Source organism: Gorilla gorilla, chromosome 3 (genome assembly GCF_029281585.2).
Source record: "Gorilla gorilla gorilla isolate KB3781 chromosome 3, NHGRI_mGorGor1-v2.1_pri, whole genome shotgun sequence".
Taxonomy (NCBI): domain Eukaryota; kingdom Metazoa; phylum Chordata; class Mammalia; order Primates; family Hominidae; genus Gorilla; species Gorilla gorilla.
The window spans coordinates 58,416,713-58,439,500 of NC_073227.2; the positions used below are offsets into that span (position 1 = coordinate 58,416,713).

At 35.1% G+C, this 22,788-nt stretch overlaps 1 long non-coding RNA gene and 1 other non-coding gene across 2 annotated transcripts; one reads left to right on the forward strand and one right to left on the reverse strand.

Annotated features, from left to right (window-relative positions):
* Positions 1-7,299: 7,299 nt before the first annotated feature.
* Positions 7,300-7,406, reverse strand: LOC115934388 (U6 spliceosomal RNA). Its single transcript, XR_004070200.1, has one exon. It is a non-coding gene; the product is annotated as a U6 spliceosomal RNA (small nuclear RNA).
* Positions 7,407-13,853: 6,447 nt separating this feature from the next.
* On the forward strand, positions 13,854-19,491 carry LOC101128214 (uncharacterized). Its single transcript, XR_010133222.1, has 4 exons — positions 13,854-13,961; positions 16,713-16,777; positions 17,184-17,317; positions 19,458-19,491. It is a non-coding gene; the product is annotated as an uncharacterized lncRNA (long non-coding RNA).
* Positions 19,492-22,788: the final 3,297 nt, after the last annotated feature.

Below are 22,788 nucleotides of genomic sequence, written 5' to 3' on the forward strand. Positions count from 1 at the left end.
ATAGAGATAATCTTTATGATGGCGAGATTATGCTCAAATGAGGTTTGGGGGGATAACTAAATAAACATTGAAGTAAATGTTATTTGTATCATAGCAAGCTTTATGTAAGCATTTTTGTGATATATTGAAATGTGTGAAATTCATATTTATAAAAGCTCTAATTTGTTGTTTTTTTCTTTTATCAGATAGATATTTCAGAGATCCAATTTAAACCATCATTACATCAAGTGTCAAGTTGTCAATTTTAGGTAATCACAGTTAACAAATTTGTATGATTATAAAAGGCAGCTTTGTATTATATAGTTATTCTTCAATTAATTGCTTTGTAAACAGATCTAAAGATCTTAGCTATACCAAGAGAAAAAATAGTTTAATATTATTACATTTGTTATTCCTCCTGTATAGAGTTTCTGTAGTGAGTTTCTTGAGTAGTGATGAAATATATTCTACTGGTTGTCATTTTAAAGTCTTTTGCATTTCATACAGAAGATTCTTACAATTATTAACTACTGCTCATAATTTTACTGACTTTAGAAAATAATAAACAGCTATTATGAATTTTTGAATCACAGGAATATATATTCACATATATAGTTTATGATATATATATACATATATATATATACAAAGTTGGTGGACATAACAAGTGCTTTTGATTTCTTTTTTAGAAAAAATAATTCTAGAACTGTCAGATACTCTCCCCTTCCTAAATATGATCAAGTTTTACAAGCAGGGAATAATTTAGCTATTAATACCTGAGTGACACAAGAGGAGAGAATCTATGACAATAAAATGTGTAAAATATTTATGTCGTATTTTCTTGAAGATATAACTAATATTTAAGTAATAAAGTATGACATAATAATTACTGTGGCTGTGGCCTCATTCATTCTGGTTATTTTGTTTTTCAGGCCAAGTAATGACAATTTGAAAGCAGATGTATTGCTTAAATTTCAGTTTATTCCTAACAATGAGAACGCAATAAAAACACAAGCTGATAACATTTTGCATCAGAAGTTGAAATCAAATGAAAGCTTCTTGAAGACAGACGCTTCATTACCTTATCTTAGAGGCAAGGAATACTGTTTTTCTTTCATATTATAGTTACTCATTTTAATAATCTTCTCATCTACAAAGAGAGCTTCTTTACTTCACCATAAAGAAAACTACTTTTCGTTTTAAGTCTCTTGTTTACCTGATAATGAACACATCTTTTGATTGTGATAAGGAAGATTATCTTCTTTTGGCTAGTATGGAAATAATTATAAAATAAGAATTGTATGGTAACCCAAGTATAATAGCATTTCTTCCTTTTTAAAAAAGATCTCCGTGGAATTGTTTGTATTAATGCAGCATATATATGATAAAAACCAGCACTCTGCTGTTGATATACAGTAGTAATCTATAGTGTCTGACTCTCTTGGAATACTCTTTCCAATATGAATCCAGAATGTGAAAGTGGTATGGACGCACAAACCACAATATGTAGGGCACAACCAAAATATGGGGGGAAGAAGGAAAGAGCCCTGGCACTGTAGGATACACTCTCATACCCTCTCTGCAGCACACAGGATAGGATTGGCCCAGGACATGGAGTGGGCAGAAGGACAAGAAAGACATCAGACTTGGATAGTATCTGTCTCAGACATAAAGACACCATCTTATTTGCAACACAGACACAAAGAACTGATCGATAAATGTTCAGGATATGAAATTAAATCAAGTTCATTGTAATTCTAAAACTACTAGCTGCCTCTCAGGAATTAGCTTTGAAGTCGTCATGTTTTAGCAGAACTTGTTTAACTTTTGCAATGAGATTATAAGGCTAATCGAAAATTACTAGTTATCAGTAAATCTTCACTCAGTACATTTTCCCAGAACTATTCTGGGAGGCTAGAGCATATACATTATAGTATGTTAACAGAAGAGAAAATTATATTATAGATTTGACAAAAGTCAGAAAGAAGAAAAAATAGCTTGAAGATAAGAATGAGTAGTCTCTGTGAGTAATACCCAACATTCGGTTCCATTAATTATGCAGACAGGACAGAATAGACTCTGAATTCAAAGCACTGGACTATAGATAGCAGAGACAAGACTTCCTGAAGGAAATGTTTTGTTGAGGAGGTATAGGTATCTGTCAAGTGTAACTTTACTTTTAAGTCAAATGTTAAAATCTTAAACTCATTATTTGTGGATCTATCCTTCACTCTTACCCTGACACCTGCTTTATGGTTCTAGAGGGACTTAGATCCTTTCACAGTGTTGTCGGATGGGTGGGGGGAGGGGGTGACTTATGTCCCATTATTGGTTCGTATAGGCGTCTACTGGTGATGCATCACCCATCACCAGATACTCAGTTGCTTGTCTAAGCAAGTTATTGTTGAGATGATCCTCATTCCCAACCAAAGGCTTCCTTACAGTGGTAATTCCTTATACTTATGTACTTCACAAGGGTGCTTGGGAGTTGCTTTGATTTGCATATTTTTTATTTCATGTTTCTCTCCAAAAGATATAACTTTTTGAACACAGGAAATATGCCTGCTGTAGTCACAAGCACATCCCCAGCGTTAGCATAGAGCTCAACACAGGACAGGAACATGGTATTTGTGAGATGTTTTATCTTTAACTGTATAAAACAACTCAATCTCTTCAAAGTGGGCAGGAAAAAAGAGGGAACTTTTTTTTTTTTTAATTGAGACTGAGTCTTGCTCTGTCGCCCAGGCTAGAGTGCAGTGGCGCGATCTCGGCTCACTGCAAGCTCTGCGTCCCAGGTTCTCGCCATTCTCCTGCCTCAGCCTCCCAAGCAGCTGGGACTACAGGCGTCCACCACCACACCCGGCTAATTTTTTGTATTTTTAGTAGAGACGGGGCTTCACCGTGTTAGCCAGGATGGTCTTGATCTCCTGACCTCGTGATCTGCCCGCCTCGGCCTCCCAAAGTGCTGGGATTACAGGCGTGAGCCACTGCGCCCGGCCAAAAGAGGGAACTTTTAAAAGTAATAATACAACAGAAAACTGAAGACCTTAAAATCATTTCTCTTTCCACATAGAGTTTTAGAACTGTATAGGGGGAAAAAGTGAGAGGTTGCATATTTCAAAATTTTAAAACTAGAGTTGAATTTTATAGGATAAGGAACATCATTTAAAGAATATAAAGAAAAAACGCATGGAATGCATTCAGAGAGACTGCAGATGATGGTAGAGAGAACGCTAGTCTAGGACTCAGAAGACCTGTATTCTAGCAATAATAACAGTAGTCCAGCCTTGCAAAAGTTGCTGAAACTTTGTGCATCAGTTCCTGTTTTGCAAAATTAAGATAATAAATGTAGAACTTACCCTTTAGGAAGGTGTAAAAATGCTTTCAAAATTACTAAGAAAAAATAAATAAATTTAATGTGTTATTTTATGGACTTTCTCAGGTATCTAGGCTCTTTTCTATAAGTTTTGTACTTTTTAAACTTATACTTTTTCCACATTTTATATTTTTTCTGGAAGTTTCATAGTCTTGCATTACATTATATTTTACATTTAAGTCTATAATCCATTTTGAGCTAATTTTTCTATGCTGTGAGATTTAGGTAGAGGCTTTTAAAAATTTTTTAATTGATGTTCCATTGTTCCAGTACCATTTATAAAACAGTTATTCATTTTCCATTGAGTTACTTTTGCTCCTTTGTCAAAAACTAATTAGGCATATCGGGCATATTTGTATGAATCTACTTTTGGGTTCTCCATTCTTTTCCTTTCACTGGTACCATAATTTCTTGATTACTGCAACAGTATATTAAGCCTTAACATTAGTAAAAATGATTTATCCCACTTTATTCTCCTCTACCGAAATTGTTTTGGCTACTCTAGTTTGTGATCGATTGATCCTTTATCATTACATAATGTGCCTCTTTGGCCCTAGTAATTTTCCACGCTTTGAAATTTACATGATCTGATACCAATACAGCTACTCCTCTTTAAAACTGTTTTTATGATTTATCTTTTCCATTCTTTTACTTTTGGTTTATTTATGTAACTATGTTTGAAATGAATTTCTTTTTTGTCAATTAAAAAATAAAACATTAAAAAATTTTTCTTCAACTTTCATTTTAAGTTGAGGGGTACATGTGCAGGATGTGCAGGTTTGTTACATAGGTAAACATGTGCTATGGTGGTTTACTACACAGATCAACCCATCACCTAGGTATTAAGCCCAGCGTCCATTAGCTATTCTTCCTGATGCTCTCCCTCCTTCCACCACCTGCCTTCCAACAGGCCCCAGTGTGTGTTGTTCCCCTTCATGTGTCTGTGTTCTCATCATTCAGCTCTCACTTATAAATGAGAATATGTGGTGTTTGGTTTTCTTTTCTTGTGTTAGTTTGCTGAGGATAATGGCTTCCAACTCCATCCATGTCCCTGCAAAGGACATTATTTCATTCCTTTTTATGGCTGCATAGTATTCCATGGTGTATATGCACCACATTTTCTTTATCCAGGCTATTATTTTTGGGCATTTGGGTTGATTCTGTGTCTTTGCTATTGTGAATAGTGTTGCAATGAACATACGCATGTGTATCCTTGTAATAGAATGGTTTCTATTCTTTTGGGTATACACCCAGTAATGGGATTGCTGGGTTAGATGGTATTTCTGCCTCTAGGTCTTTCAGGAATCGCCACACTGTGTTCCACAATGGTCAAACTAATTTACATTCCCACCAACAGTGTAAAAGCATTCCTTTTTCTCCACAACCTTGCCAGCATCTGTTGTTTTGTGACTTTTTAATAGTAGCCATTCTGACTGGTGTGAGATGGTGTCTCATTGCGGTTTTGATTTGCTTTTCTCCAATGATCAGTGATGTTGAGCTCTTTTTTGTATGTTTCTTGAATGCATATATGTCTTCTTTTGAGAAGTGTCTGTTCATGTCCTTTGCCCACTTTTCATTGAAATTTTTTTTTCTTGTACATTTGTTTAAGTTCCTTGTAGACTCTGGATATTAGACATTTATCAGATGGATCAGATGGATAGGCTGTAAAAATTTTCTCCTATTTTGTAGGTTTCTGTTCACCCTGATGATAGTTTCTTTTGCTGTGCAGAAGCTCTTTAGTTTAATTAAATCCCATTTGTCAATTTTTGCTTTTGCTGCAATCGGTTTGGCTTTTTAGTCATGAAATATTTGCCCATTTCTATGTCTTGAATGGTATTGCCTAAATTTTCTTCTAGGGTTTTTATAGTTGTGGGTTTTACATTTAAGGCTTTAATCCATCTTGTGTTATTTTATTTTATTTTATTTTATATTTTATTTTATCTTTGAAAAGGAGTCTTGCTCTATCAGCAGGCTAGAGTGAAGTGGTGCAATCTCGCTCACTGCAACCTCCACCTCCCTGTTCAAGCGATTCTCCTGCCTCAGCCTCTTGAGTAGCTGGGACTACAGGCATGCGCCACCATGCCCAGCTAATTTTTGTATTTTTAGTAGAGATGGAGTTTCACCATGTTGGCCAGGATGGTCTCGATCTCTTAACCTCATGATCCACCTGTCTCGGCCTCCCAAGAGTTAATTTTTGTGCCTGATGTAAAGAAGGGGTCCAGTTTCAACTTTCTGCATATGGCTAGCCAGTTCTCTCAACACCATTTATTGAATAGGGAATCCTTTCCCAATTGCTTGTTTTTGTCAGGCTTTTCCAAGATCAGATGGTTGTAGATGTGCGGTCTTATTTCTGAGATATCTATTCGGTTCCATTGGACTATGTGTCTGTTTTTGTACTGGTACCATGTTGTTTTGGTTACTGCAGCTTTGTAGTATTGTTTGAAGGTCTTCTTTGTACCTCTGGCAGAATTCAGTTTTGAATCTGTCTGGTCGTGGGCTTTTTTTGGTTGATAGGCTATTTATTACTGCCTTAACTTCAGAACCCATTACTGGTCTGTTCAGGGATTCAATTTATTTTTGTTTCAGTCTTGGTTGGGTGTATGTGTCCAGGAATTTATCCGTTTCTTCTAGATTTTCTAGTGTATGTGCATAGACATGTTTACAGTACTCTCTGATGGTTGTTCGTATTTCTGTGGGGTCAGTGGTGATATCTCCCTTATCATTTCTGATTGCGTCTATTTGAGTCTTCTCTCTTTTCTTCTTTATTATTCTAGCTGGCCTTCTATCTATTTTATTAAAAGCAAACAGCTTCTGGATTTGTTGATTATTTAAATGGTTTTTCGTGTCTCTGTCTCCTTCAGTTCTACTCTGATCTTAGTTATTTCTTGCCATCTGCTTGCTTTGGGGTTTGTTTGCTCTTGATTCTCTAATTCTTTTAGTTGTAATGTTAGGTTGTTGATTTGAGATCTTTCTAGTTTTTTGATGTGGGCATTTAGTGTTATAAATTTCCCTCTTAACAATACTTTAGCTGAATGCCAGAGACTCTGGTAAATTGTCTTTTTGTTCTTATTAATTCCAAAGAAGTTATTGATTTCTGCCTTAATTTCATTATTTACCCAGGAGTCATTCAGGAGTAGGTTGTTCAATTTCTATGTAGTTGTGTGGTTTTGAGTGAGTTTCTTGATCTTGAGTTCCAATTTTATTGCACTGTGGTCTGAGAGACTGCTTGTTATAATTTCAGTTCTTCCAACTATGTGATCAGTTTTAGAGTAAGTCCCATGTGGCGATGTGAAGAATGTATATTCTGTTGTTTTGACTGGAGATTTCTGTAGATATATATGAGATCTGCTTGATCCAGAGCTGAGTTCAGGTCCTGAGTATCTTCGTTAATTTTCTATCTCGATCTGTCTAACATTGTCAGTGAGGTCATAAAGTCTTTTCACTATTACTGTGGTGAATATAAGTCTCTTTGTAGGTCTCTAAGAATTTGCTTTATGAATCTACTCATGTATTGGGTGCATACATATTTAGGATAGTTAGCTCTTCTTGTTGAATTGAACCCTTTACCTTTATGTAATGCCCTTCTTTGTCTGTTTTTATCTTTGTTTAAAATCCATTTTGTCAGAAACTAGGATTGCAACCCCTGCTTTTTTCTGTTTTCCACTTGGTAAATTTTCTTTCATCCCTTTATTTTGAGCCTATGTCTGTCTTTGCACATGAGATGGGTCCATTGAAGACTGCATACTGATGGCTCTTGACTCTTTATTCAGCTGGCCATTCTATGCCTTTTAACTGGGGCATTTAGCCTATTTATATTTAAGGTTAATATTGTTTATACATGAATTTGATCCTGTCATCATGATGCTAGCTGGTTATTTTGCAGACTTGTCTATGTGTTGCTTCCTAGTGTCATTGGACTGTGTACTTCAGTGTGCTTGTAGTGGAATATTATGGAACACTTCATACATTTTTGTGTCATCCTTGTGTAGGGGCCAGGATAATCTTCTCTGTATTGTTCCAATTTTAGTATATGTGCTGCCGAAGTGAGGACTGAGTCTCTTATAAACCACATTGTTGAGTTATGTTTTTAAAATCCATTCTGCCAACCCTTGGCTTTTAATTGTTGTGCTTAAACCATTTACATACTAATTATTGATATGTTAGGGTTTAAGGCTTTCATTTTACAATTTGTTTATTGTTTGATGTGTCTTATTTCTCTGTTCCTTTTTTCTTATCCTTTTGTGAGTAACTTGAACACTTTTTTATAATTTTATTTTGATTTATTTATAGCTTTTTAAAATTTATCAATTTGTGTAGTCATCTTAGAGGCTATTGTGAGTATTATCATATATATACATAACTAATCACAGCCTAGTGGTGCTGACATTTTACCACTTCAAATGAAATGTAGAAACTTTACTTCAGTTTGGGTCTCTTTAACCTACCCATTTTTAAAGTATACTTATCTTAAATATTTCTTCAACATACATTCAGCACAACATCAGTTGGTGTCATATTTTTTCCTTCAACCATAAAATATATTTCTTTAAGAAACTCATTAAGTGAAAGATAGTCTGTTTGGCTTACTTTTATTTTTACCCATTCTGTATCTTTCTTTTCTTTCTGCACATTCTAGTCTCCTATAATCATTTGCTTTTTGTTTGGATACTGTTGTTTAGTCATTATTTAAGAGAAGGTTTGTTAGAAACAACTTCTTTTTGTTTCTCTTCATCTGAGAATATACTTATTTCTTCTATATATCTCAAGGACAGTTTCACAGGGTATAGGATTCAGGTTTGATAGTTCTTTTTTTTCAGAACTTGAAAAATGCTGTGCCACTTTCATTTGGCCTTCATGGTTTCAGATGAGAACCACTGTTACTGAATTGGTGTTCTGCTCAGGTAATACATCATTTTTCTCTGTATGCTTTTAAGATTTTTTTCTTTCATTTTTAGTACTTTAATTATAATTGGTCTTGGTGTGGATTCTTGCAGTTCATACTCTTTGGGATTTACTCATCTTCTTGAGTCTATTGGTCTCTATCTTTGGCCAAATTTGGGGAGTTTTCAATAACTAGTTCTTTGAATATTTTTCAGCCTCACACTTCTTTTCCTCTCCTTCTGAAAATCTGATGATACCAATGTTAGATCTTTTGTTACTGCCCCACAGATCCCAGAGGCTTTGTTCATTTTTTTCAATCCATTTATATTCTGTCTTCAGACTAAGTAAATTCTAGTGACTTTTATTCAAGTTTACTAACTTTATTCTCCATCTTTTCTACTCCACTATTAGCACCATCCATCAAATTTGTTCATTATTATTATTGTTGTTATTTTGCTTATTGTATTATTCCGTCCTGTAATCTTTCATTTGGTCCTTTTTATAATTTCTATTTCTTTGCTGAGATTTTCTAGTTTTTTTTTTGTTTCAAGATAATTTATACTTTATTTCTACATCACTTTTATGGCAGGTCTTTAAAATACACATCAGGCACATCCAACATCTTATTCATCTCAGGATTGGCATTGGTTGACTGTCTTTTCTCATTTAGATTATAGTTTTCCTGTTTTTGGGTATGGTGAGCAATTTTTCTTTGTATCCTGAACATTTTAGTTACATTAGGAGACTTCTGGTTCTATTTAATTCTTCTACTTTAACCAATAGGCAACCTGTTTAGGTTTAGAGTACAGATTCTTACTTTTGTTGTTTCAATGACAATTTAGTTTTCATGTCCTTCCAATACTATTCTGCACTTCCTCTTAATTACTGTTTCCCGTGCCTTTTGTGGGAGTAGAAAATGCTTCCCTCGGCTGCCTTGAATCAGTGGGCCACCCTTTGTGGAGGGGTGCACTGGGCCTGAGTCTTCTTATGTTTCTGAGTAGATGCAGGTCTCTGCTGCCACTGTCTTTGTGGGTGTATCAGTCTGCCAGGTAGTTCCTGGTTTTGAAGTGTGGATTGGGATGGTCAAGGGCTTTCGGCTGTCACTGCTGCTGGCAGAATGGACTGCCAGGCCTTGGCTGTGAAGCAGAAGGTTTGAGTTTCCCATTAGCTGTCTGTTGTGCTTTCCCTTTCCCAGTACTTTGGATAGAGAGAACAGACTTGTATTGGGATCGTTTTGTCTATTCCTGTTGATGATTACAAATTGCAGGTCTTTCTGGTCCCCAGTCCAGCATATATGTGAAATAAAAAGAAAATCCAGGAACACGCACCACTTGTCCTTCCTCAAATTCTGAAGTCTCTAGCCATTCTGTCTTCTTCCTTCCAGCTTTCAGAGTTCTTTTATTGTTATCTGATGAATAATTTTTAGATTACCTAGTTGTTTTATAGGAGATGAGCAGGGGAAAGTGAGCCTACACAATCCTGTTCTAGAACTGGAGGTATTCAACCTCTTTTATCCTGCAGGTGGAACACATGTATTACGTAATGCATATGATATATAGCACCATCGTGGAAGTTCAACAATAGTTTTTACATAAATGGAGATGAGTTTAGGATTAAGCTAAACTTAGCTGTGAACTAATTGTAACTCTACCCCCTCCCACTGCTCCATAACCTACAGAGAATGGCGCTAAACTTAATTGATGTTACAGTGAAATGTATGCGGGACAAGCTTTTGCCTCAAGAATTATTAAATCATGTCCCGGCTGGGCGTGGCAGCTCACTCCTATATTCCCAGAACTTTGGAAGGCCAAGGCTAGAGAATTGCTTGAGGCCAGGAGTTTGAGGCTGCAGTGAGCTATGATTGTATCACTGCACTCCATCCAGGGCAACAGAGTGAGACCCTGTCCCTAAAAAAATAAAAATAAATCATGTTCTTAATAAACTTGCCTCATAATATTATTGTGAGGATATAATAAGCAAATAAATTTTGTCATAGAACCGAATATACAAGGCTTAGTAAATTATTAGTTATGATTACCATTTATTTATTCACTCAGCAAGTATTTACGGAGAAACTATTTGTGCCAAAAATTAAAGTCTCTGCTTCATAGAACTAATATTCTAATTGTGGCAAGGAAAATAATAACTAGATAAAAAATAAACAAGGTAATATCAGATAATTTGAAACTCCATGCAGAGAACAGAGAGAGTAAAAAGCTACCTTAGATTTGGTTGTAATGGAAGTCCTCTCTGAGGAGGGTATTTTAAAGCTGAGATCTGAGTGACAAGGGGAAACCAACCATAAAAAGGCCAAGGGAAATAAGCATTCCTGGCAAAAGGCACAGCTAGAACACAGATTGCAGGCAGGAATACCTTTGCACAGTTAAGAAACAGGAAGGCCAAGGTGGCCATTGAGTCATGCTAAGAGCAGTAGCAGGGCAACTTGCCATCAGAGACATAAATAAGGACCATATCATGTAGGTCCAGGTAGAAAGTTTGGTTTATTCTAGAAGCCACGGAAGCCATTAGTGGCAAAATTTAATTCTAAGGGATTTATTCTGATAAAATCCTTAAGTATAGTTTCCTGCAGATGAACTCAATGTACCGCTTTAGAGTCTTACCTAAATTAAAGACTCATCAGTTTTCAGGCTCACCAAAACTCCACATTGGCTTTCATCTTAACAAAATGTGGGTCTAGATTGCTCATTATACTAATTAGGATACAGAGCAATTCAAATAATTTGGGGAAACAGCCACTGATTATGGTTTTCTTTATTTCACATTTTGAAAAAAAAAGACTAACAAGATAGGTTTTGTTAGCACATTGGTGAACTTTGATTCCACAGGGAGCATACATGGACCAAGTGTAGATTGCCAGGCTTCTAAGATGCATTAATGGGGACAGAAGGAAATGGTTTCCTGACATATAGTAGTGCACATGTAAGACTAGTCTTGGACTCTTCTGTTTTAACTTACAGTTTAAAATATTGTTTTGGCATTGATTAACTAGAAGACTCCTTCCTTTATGGCAAACTGTATCCTTCTCTAAGCCAATGATCTTATAACCATAAACCAGGATTTTCCTGGAGCCCAAATACAGTCAGAAGAGTTCAATTTACATCCAGGCTTCTCCTTTATGTATTCTATTGCCTTTGAATTAAAAATTTCTGACTTATGCAGTTCCTCTCAACCAAAAAAGGTCATATCATGTAAGAATAGTATTTTAAGTTATAATAATTTCATCACTGAGTATCTCCTGGGTTTTTTTTTCAGATATGAATGCAGCACAAGCAGAACACATTCTGAACAGCTGTAAGTTCAAGAATATCACTAAGATGTTTACAAATCAAAGAACAAAACTCAACACATTTAGCATTTCTCTTTCTCCATGTTTACTCTTTCTCAAAAGTATATAATATCTCTAGATGGATATGTGATTTGATTGCCCTTAGAGGGAAAAATTACTAATCATAATTGAGAAATCTATATGTAGTCCTTGAAAATTTTTGCTCTTCCTCACAGAAAGTTTCGCTAATGTCTTCTTTAAAAATTTTCTTTTATTTCATTGTATTTATTTTTATTTGGCCTCCTTTGTTAAAGTAGTAAATTTTGCTTAGGGTTAAATGACACCCAAAAACTTTAATATAGAAACTTTGACATTTACGCTATAGTAGTATTTTGGTTGTAATAGTAGACATGTATTTTAAAAGACTATATACGTTATTTTCTGCAATAAATAGTGTACACTTGGCATTCAAAATATATTATTAGGGTAAACTGCTGCACATAAGAACATGACCCCAAAAAATGTGAAAAGCCAAATTTTAAAATGATGTTTTTTTAAATTCACCAGAGAGAGTGTTAAATAATTTTTAAAACGTTAATACTTATTTAAAGTTTGAATAATCACATTTTATCAATGTGCATTACCATTACTTTATTTAACATTAATTTCAATAATTTTTTTAGGGTAAGACACATTTGTAGATATTTCTGTCCTTAACTATGTGCCAAACATACCTACATATGTTTATAACTCTGGAATTAGCCATCTTATTCCCTTCTCACAGGTTGTGGTTTAGGGAAGGAGTTTCCATCCGTCGAAAGAATTGCTGATGGTCGGATTGCAAGAAAAGGTGATTGGCCCTGGCAAGCTAGCCTGCAGGTGGAGGGGATCCATTTGTGTGGTGCATCTTTGATCAGAGAAGAGTGGCTCCTGACAGCGGGTCACTGTTTTGACTTGTGAGTTCCCAGTCTATACCCATGGGATCACCAGCTTCACCTCTTTTTCATCTCTTCACATCCTATAGTTCTCTCTTTTACATTTCTTTTATAAACATCTTAGGCTCCAGCCTGGCCAACATAGTGACACCCGTCTCTACTAAAAATACAAAAATTAGCTGGACTTGGTGGCACTTGCCCGTAGTCCCAGCTACTCATGAGGCTGAGACAGGAGAATCGCTTGAACCCGGGAGGCAGAAGTTGCAGTGAGCTGAGATCACACCATCACACTTCAGCCTGAGTGACAGAGTGAGACTCCATCTCAAAAAACAAACAAACAAACACCCAAAGAAGAAAACATCTTAGGCCTCCCAGTGCCACTTATGATTGTCCAGCAGGCTTAGGAATAAATGACAGTTAACTGAAGAAGAGCAGAAAAAATTAGAGAGAGTATCTTCAGTTCCACCTGAAAATATACGCTCCAACAATCTCAATTTTAAGTAGGAACAAGCCAGCATTGTCAAAAATTATACACACTCACCAGTTCTCCTGAGAGATATTTTAGATTAAAAAAAAAACTCTGTTAATAGTATCCTAAGCTATAGGTTATATCTGGTGATCCCACATGAATATCTTTGGTGCTGTGCTTTTATTCTTTGTATATTTTTTGACAATTTAACATATAGAACACTTGGAAATAATAAAAAAGATACAGTAACCCTAGTAAAATTTATATAAAATGGGAGAATATTCTGGATAAGATGCTAAATAAAAAGAAAACATAAGGAAACAATATAAATATATAAAATATCACTCCAATTTTACCTCTCTTTCTCTTTATAACTATACATACATTTATATGATTGTGCCTTGATATGAGTGTATATGTGAATCTATGTGTATATATGTCTACTTTATAATTATTTATGTTTTCTTAAATTAATTTGTATTATTTTTACAGTCAAAAATGGCAATAATATAGGATAATGTGGAATAATATAAAAATACAAGCTTCCCTCAAGGATAGTAATTTAAGCTACCTTGGAGTGGCGGTTTGTTATCAAGTAGATGAAAGCAAAGCAGTCTTAGGAGAGAAGCCTCAGATAAGAAGGTGGGATGGTCCCAATCAATTATTACCTTAAAAAATTTGCCCTTCTCCCACATTTATGTCCCCTGCCCATCCACAGTCCTGGGCAAATTTAAATTAGAAATGAACCAACTGTATTCCTTTTACTCTGTGATAAGTGAAGAAAAACCCAAACTCTGGATGTCTAGTTTTGGAATAACCCAAATCCCTCACTAATGAGAAGAAAGGGGGAGTCAATTATTATTCATGAGAACTATGCTGCCCATAAACACGAGGATGATATCGCTGTAGTGAAGCTCTCCACCCCCATCATATTTTCCAATGAGGTGCACAGAGTCTGTCTTCCAGAAGCTACTTTTGAAGCCTTGCCTAAGAGTAAAGTGTTTGTCACTGGATGGGGAGCACTTAAATTAGATGGTGAGTATCTCAGTAAAACAACAAAGCAAAAAATATAAACCTATCCTTCATTTGAATAGAGATATGAAATAAAATACAAAATCAAAATAAGTAAGAGATGAAATCAGATGTCCCATTATAAATATGGCAAAAACAAACAAATAAGAAACAGATGTGGTGAATTTCAAAAACTTTAGCACCATTACTATTACAAGGTACCTATATTTATTGTCTTTATATGGACTATTTTGGAAACTGGTTAGAGCTTTATTTTCCAAATTTATTAAAGCATATTTTTACATCATTTTTTCTTTCAAATGCTCTCTTTCATATGTGTAGTTTCTGCTATGGCTGCTTGATTCATAAAGTGTATAATTTGCAAGCACTAGTAATGATAAGCTTTTGCAATGCATCATGCAACTAAACAGAAAGAGCCTTAAATGAATAAACTGAATGATTATTCTTTACCTGGCCCTAAATATTAAATGGGATCCCTCTGATCCGTGTATCTATGGAGCTGTTCTTCAACCTGAAACTTTATAAATTTGACAATAAACTACAAACATAGATGTTTAGATCCTGATATGACTTTCCCATTTTTATGTCTATTGGTTGACTTTTTACATATGAGAGTTTAATCTGCCCTCAAATTTCTAATTTTTGTTTCAAGCTCTTATTATGAAGTCATATGAGTCTAATCAGTTAATTTTTATAGAAGTCGGCTTCCCTCCAATATACACTCTAAAATTCTGATGTTGAGTCTAGGTTGATACACTATCGTTATAATCTCAGATTATATAATCAAATTTTCCTCATCTCTGAGGGATCTGCATTGTTCTATAGGAAATGGTGATGAGTATAAAGGGGAACTAAATCCTTTAAGGCTTAATCCTTTAAGCCACTTCCTGATAAAAGTAGAAAAGGAAAACATCTACTACTTGAGTAGCACCATTACGCTTACTTCTATAATCTAACTAAACTTAACACCTCCTACTCCCAGAGCTTGGGAGTGATTTGGTACTTCATCATGAATCATTCAAAGCCCAATAGTGTGCAGAATACTGTGCAATGAGCTGTCTACTCTCATAAGTTGAATACATTTCACAATAACATTATGGATTTGTAAGGCATCAAACTAAATTAATAGATATTTGATTGCATTTTTTTATTTTCCTGCACTTTGAAATGGAGACAAGGACCTACTAAGGTTCTCTTCTCCTACCTCCCAAGATTTAGCCAATCATATCTAATCAGAAATCTTGTTACCACAAAGAAGGGAACAACAGACACTGGGGCCTAATTGAGGGTGGAGGATGGGAGGAGGAAGAGGAGCATAAAAAAACAACTATTGGGTACTAGCCTTAATATTTGGGGGATGAAATAACCTATACAACAAACCCTGAAACACTAGTTTATCCCTGAATCTAAAATAATTTTTTTTAAAAAAAGAAAAGAAATCTTGTTACCAGACAGCTTGCAAAACAGAAACATTCTGCGCTCTGGACAGTTTCTTCTTTAAATAATTGGTAATGTAAAGTATTTTGTTATATTGTCGAGCACTTGAATTTTTTTTTAAGCTGAGACTAAAAGATTGTAAGCATTTGAAAATTGAGACTAAGCATTTTAGACCAATTAGCTAAAATGAAAATTTGCACACAGAAATTACAAATAGGAAATATAATTGATTAAAACTTGAGAATATCTTAAAAATGTTAATGACATTATACACAACAAAATAGATAGTATTGAATATTGCTAAGGCATTTACTCAAATAAATAGATTGCATAAAATCTATATAAAGAGCAGTTGGTGAGCAGACTGCCTCACTGGGAACATTTCAAGCAGAATCAGAGATAAAAGAGAAAATGGCCATACAATGACCCTTTTAAAGATGATGACTGAGATGGAAAAATTCACAAGACCCTACAAAATCTTTAATGACTGTAGAGAATCTGGACTTAGTTTCTCAGCAAGACTGGCAATCTTAGGTGAGTGAATTTACTCATTTTGAAACAATTAGTTTTCTTGACAGCGAATGGCCAAATCCCCAGAAACCTAGATCTCTCCTTATAAAAGCTCTAACTTTCTCTCCATCCAACATAAACCTTAAAGTGCAGCTTTAAGACCCTGAGGATCTTAAGTATATACCCTAATCTCTACAATTTACTCTAATAGCATCTATTTATTAAGAACTGAATATGAGGCAAGGTACTGTCATAACTGATTATATTCATTGTTTTTAACTTATAAACATCTGAGCAAGGCATTATTTTCTTCTTTTCACAGGTGAGTTAAATGATGCTTAGCGACTTTCCCAAAGTCACATATAGCTTGTAAATTGTGCAAATAGTGTTCAAACTTATATCTGCTCCTTCTAAATTCAAGGCCCTTAAGCACATAATTATGCTAATTCATCGCTCAAATCAGTACTACTGCCCTCCCTTATCCTCTCAATTCTTTGACCCTGTTGTAAATAAAGCATCCGTCTTTATATGAAAGATTAGTACAGTCTTTAAAATAGAAGTTGCTCCTATTTTAAAGAAATGAGAAGAATATAATAGTTAAAACAATGTTACATGCAATCAATAAGTGTGTGGTTAGTTAATAAAATATAAGCTATCTTTATGTGTTACTTACGCTGGTATTTGTTTTGGATAGCAAGTGAAGCTATTATCAGAGTAAGCGTGGTTTTTCCTATGAAGTAATAGCATTGGATCTGTATTAAAGTTAAATCTGGTAGTACAGTAGTGTTCTATGCTGCTTTTCCTCAGGATTCACGGTTCCCAAAATAGCTGTGTCCTTTGTAAAGTAATGAAGATTTCCAAGTAAGGTTAAGGTAAGCTGTAGCATATTCTCCCAGGTGGTAAGAAATATTCTGGTTTTACAAAGATCATATCAAGTTAAAAAGCTTCTAACATTATTCCTTAACTGTGTGATCATGATAAGACTCCTAACCAGATAAGCTTTAGTTTCCTCAACTGAAAAAGAGAATATTTATATCTTTCTTTGGTGGCTGCTGCAAGGATTAAATAAGGTAGCAGAAGTAAACAAACCAAATATGGTACCTAGTAAATAGAAGCCACCCAATAAATGTAACTTGATTCTGAGCACTGTCATTCAGTCCAGAATCTTACAACTTCAAGACTTAGGTTTTATCACTGGTCCGTTCTTTGTAAGACACAATTAACTATCATGGCAGCAATGTAGAAGTTCTTCATCTATTTATTTTTTCTTTCTTTCAGGTCCCTTTCCCAATATGCTACGGGAAGTTGAGGTAGAGATCATAAGTAATGATATATGTAATCAAGTTCATGTGTATGTATCATCAGGAATGATATGTGCTGGATTCTTGTCAGGAAAACTAGATGCCTGTAAGGTAAGAATAGGTTCAAATCCACAAAAATGACTGTTTAGTAAGAATGGCCTTACTGACTGTAGAACAATATCACTTCACATGACTGCATGAAATTAACCTGTGGAGGAGAGTGTAAAATGAGGGAGTGGAATAATCATAAGACATAATTCTCATTTAACACCCTATTGAGGAGAACTATCCCCAAATCATGGTCACCAGCTACAAATTAGGACTCTCATTAGAGAAACGTACTGGAAGCGGATAGTAGAAACCAAGTCAGGAAGCCACACAATCATTGCTTCAAGCCACAATCATAACAACAGTTAGGTATCTAATCCCTACTAATTGCAAGGCACTGCAAGATGGGACCTGCAGCTACATCTATGGCCAGTGAAGCAGCGTCCCACAGGTCCCACAGGTACCTAAACCATTGACTTTAAACAACATACTTCCAGACATAATTATGCTATTAGAAACAAAACAAAAAAGTACATATTTATCTACATTTGTTCATAGTAAAGTGTTACCTCACAGATCACGTTTAGAAACTAATTAAATAAATAATATAAGCATTAAACATTTTAGGAGAATATAAGTTTTAAATTCTGGCTATGTAAAGGACTAAAAATAAGCAAATAAAATAATGAAAGTTTTAACTTGTAGCATTTGAAACTGGGAACAGTTTAGTGATTTTTTGAAGAATTAAGAATGGCTTTGAGAATTTGATATATGTGTGCACTTTTCTTATATGCAAAGGCGCCGCTGTTGAGCTGCTATTGGCAGTCTGTTATGTGATGGTAATAAATATTCACTTATTTATTCCACTTTTTGTCAACTGCAAGATACTGTAGCAGTTACTGAAGGAAGCATAAGCATTTGTTAAAATCACAATGAATCCACAATGAATTTACAATCTAATAATATAGCACACAAATAATTAAAACAAACAAATGAAAGGCGAGGGTTTGGCTCCGTGTTCTAGAATACATGGTCTCCCTCCACTCACTTCCCTTCACGGGGGAAGGAGAAGTAATGTGGGTGGTCCGAGATATAACTAGATCACATGGTTTAAAAGAGAAACACAAATAAATCTATGTAAAAGCAGATCTCTCTTTCCACTGGTTCATATACCCTTGCTTCCTTTCGCTACTAGCATAGTAAAATACCAAGGACCTAAATTAGGATATGGGCCTAAGGAAAAGGAGCTAAGGAGGACTTCTTTTGGTAGACCAAGGTTTTCACACTCTGTCCACCGACACTGTAGGAGATCAAGAAGTATGTCAAGAAAATGGAAGGGAAGGGAGCTAAAGGCAAGGCACAAGACTCTAGAAGCCCATGTCTTCTTCAAACAGAATTGTTTCTCTTGTTTAAAGACTCTATAATGACTTCCACATAGTGTTCTTTTGAATGAATAGGTACATTGTTAAAAGATCAATTTAAAATCATTTGTCTAAACCAAGGTTTAAAGATAAGAGGGAAGTCCTCATGACTTTAGACCAGTCCACTAGGGCTAGGGATTCCACCTTAGTTTGGGAGCAGAATACTTTCAGCAATAAATAGCGCACATTTGCATGGCGTGCCCTTTGCATATGTTGCTCCTCTCAAACCTACTGAGACATAGTGATATGATATCCAGGACACTTTCCTGTCAATTAATGTGAGTGGAACAAGATGAGATTCAAATTCACAGCCAGAGACTCCCTCTAGCTAACAGAAACAATGATGGAAGAGACACTAGGCATGAATCTGGGAGAGGCTTATGGACGAGATGACTTGTTTGTTGAGTGTTCAAGTTATCATTTATGTAAGACATAGAGCATAGTCCTGTGTCTTAGTTAAGCTTTCCTAGTTTCATGCCTAGTGTCACAGAATTTAGTTTTGCTCTGTCTAAACTAACACTAAAAATTTTAGACAGCAAAACTAAAAATTTTACAAGAATAAACTTTTAGCTTTATTCACATTACCTTCTACCTGAAGGCATTAACAGGGAGTAAGTAATAAGCTCAATTATCATATTAACACTAATGGTAAGTAAAATAGAATGATTTTACATATTTCAATGCAAAGTGTTAGTTTATTAGACATTCAGATGCCAATTAACCCATTTCTGACATCCCTTTATTTATCACATTGACCATATTATTTTCTTCTTCTTTTCCAGGGTGATTCTGGAGGTCCTCTGGTTATTGCACGTGATAGAAATGCCTGGTACCTTGTTGGAATAGTAAGCTGGGGAATAGACTGTGGAAAATAAAACAAGCCAGGACTTTATACCGAAGTGACTCATTATTGGGACTGGATTAAATCTAAAACTAACATCTAATGCAACAATCATCTCAAATCCAAATTATAAATGTCATGTGTGGTCTCTAGAAAAAGTGTGTTTAGCATGTGCCGCCATGTGTATTATCATCAAGTTCAAAATCCAAAAAAGTGTGATCTGATGACTTCCCCTTAAACGTGAAGAAGGCAGGCTTTCTTTCACATCACCTGAAGTGTTTTGCTCCTGTGAGCACAGAAGATATTTCAACTACACAAAGATCTACCATTGCTGCTAAGTGTCTCTGATTTATTCATTTTTCTTTTCCTAAAACATACAATATTCCTTTCAGAGTGAGCCAGCAGTTTAATCAGATAAGTACCAATTGGCTAAGCATTCTCTACTTTTTCGCTGAAACGGCACACTTCCCGTACCTGATGGCTCCACAGCTTTAGTCTCTCTCGTCAAATATTCCCCATTAAGAATGTGTGGGTTCACTGGACTAGATAAGTCAAGGTTATTAATTTTCACCAACGTTAACACAAATGATGGAAGGGACACTAGGCATGAAACTAGGACTTAAGAGATGACACTACTGTGAGTCTATTCCCCTTTGCCCTGAGATGTGCATTTAACTTCTCTTAGAAACTTGAAAAAGATTGACATTTATATTTACACTCAGTAATGTATATTTTAGTCTCTTTAAACAATTACACTGATGTTTATTTTGGAGCAATTAATAAATCCCTGGATCAGGCAGCAAGAGAACTGGCAATATTGCTTTGCACAGGATTCTGCTCTGAACTATGTAAAAATGCCTTTATGTACTCATAAATTAAAGGCAGCCTTTTTGGCATTTTTAAGTTGAAAGGAAAAAAGGCAAGGATTCAGTGAGAAAGAGTTACTTTCAGTTTCATCTTTAAAATGAGAGACGTTTCAATCTTTGTGTAAACTTTTCACTTTTTAAATTATCTCAATGTATTATTTAAACAATTTTCAACAAACTTCAGAACAGTTAAGGGATCTGCAGAATGGGAAATCAATATAAATTAGATATTTATAAACAACTTACATGAGAAGCCATTATAAAATTAGACATTCACAGACAATTTGATAACAAGATTTTGGTAAAGACCTTATTGTGTAATATTTACATTTACTAGAAAAAGGTGGCCAGCATTTTTTTTGCAGATTACTATTTATAGAAAATATTTAGATATTCAAGAAAACATCTTTTGAATTGCTTAATTATTATGTTAAAGTCATTTTTATATGTATTTAATTGCATATTTTGTACATGATTGTGGACTTGTATTTAACAAAACTCACACTTACTCTGAGTGTCTAAACCTTTATTCCCACCTCCCTTTTAAAATTAATTTAGTTAATGAGATAATTGCTGTGCTAACATCTTTTGAGGGGTTTTATATTGAGTCTCTCTTGCTCCATATAATAGGATATTGTGTATGTTAATATATATATATATATATATATATATATCAACAAACTCAAATTCATCTGTTTGAATCATCACTACAATGCAGGATTTCTCAATCTCAGTGCTGTTGACATTTTGTCACAGTTAATTCTTTATTGGGGGAGGGGAAGGGATTGTCCTATGCATTGTGATATTATCAACATTCCTTAACTCTACATACTAGGTTCCAGTAGTACTCCCCTACCAAGTTGCAACCCAAAAGTTACTGCAGACATTGCCAAATGTCCCTAGGGGAGCAAAATCACCCCCAGTTAAGAAATAACTGCTATGGGATCAATAGTAATAGGAAAAAGAAATCACTGTTAAAAACCATGCACTCACAATTTCCTTATATGAGGTTGGAAAATTTTTTCTTCTCTCTCTTTTATAATACTGATGCATTGAAAATGCTAGGGAAAAAAAAGCCTAGTATGACCACACTCATATTTATACCATCCTAGCCAAACTAGGATCATCTGGAAACTGATCTTCCTGATTAGACAAAGTTAGAGAAAGAAGACTGTTTGAAGGCTGAACTCCTACAGGCAAATATACATGAATATATAGGGAGTTATCTGTCAAATGCCTAAATCTTGAATAATTGCACCAAGTGTACTCTATTTAATATCTTCAGAATGCGTAGACAGACACTATTCAAAAAGGGGGTTTATGTATTCAGCTGTCAGCCCATCATCATCCATTAACACTTAACAGTGGAGCATACAAAATTGCATAACATCACTAAGCACTAAAAGCTACACTATCCAATGTGCGAGCCACTAGCCAGATGAAGCTATTTAGATTAAAATAAAATAAAATGTATTTCCTCATACGGATCACATTTTGTCATTACTGTCACACTAATCACATTTTAAGCACAAAATAGTCACATGGGCTTAGTGGCTTCTATTTTGGGCAGCACAGATATAGAACATTTCCATCATTAAAAAAAGTTGTATTGGACATCACTGACCTAAAATATTCAAGGCGCCAACTTACCTAATTACTTATTCATCTAACAAGCATTTCTTAAACCTCTATGTGTCAGGTATTGAGTATTCTAGCCGTTGAATATACAATTGTATGTAAGTCTCCTTTCTCAAAACCACATAAAGTGTTTTTGATAGCTGCTGTCTAAAGTAGCATACTCTTTTGGGCCTGTGTTTGGCCAAGCATAGCATTATTTTTAGACCCTTCTTCCTCTAGTGGCGCCAGTCCACTAGTGGAAAAGGGGCCACCAGAGACTCATAGTTGAGGCTGAAATGGTCAGAAACTGGATTTTCAACTGACCTTAGAAAAAGATGAAATAACTTCTCTAATTAATAGGATATTAAAGAATCAAAAAGAGGTTTTGTTGTTTTTTAAATCAAGAGAGTATTTCTTCTAAGCCAGGAAGATATGCTAATGGCAACCAAGGGAGAGTAACAACTAATGGAAGAGCATCAGAATGACTTAGTCACACAGATTAAAAACCACACATGACTATTTAAGCAAGCAGCCAACCCAAATACAACAAGAATTGGATTGCATAATCCATTAATGTCATTTTATTGTAGTTAAATCAAGCAAATGTGGAAATAGGTCACTAGGACTCACGTTGTTCAGGAGAAGCAATAAAGTTTGACCAAATGTGTTACAGTGTGCTGCCATCTGCTGGTCCGTGTTATTTTTTTTTTATTTTTATTTTTTGAGACGGAGTCTCGCTCTTTCGCCCAGGCCGGACTGCAGTGGCCCTATCTCGGCTCACTGCAAGCT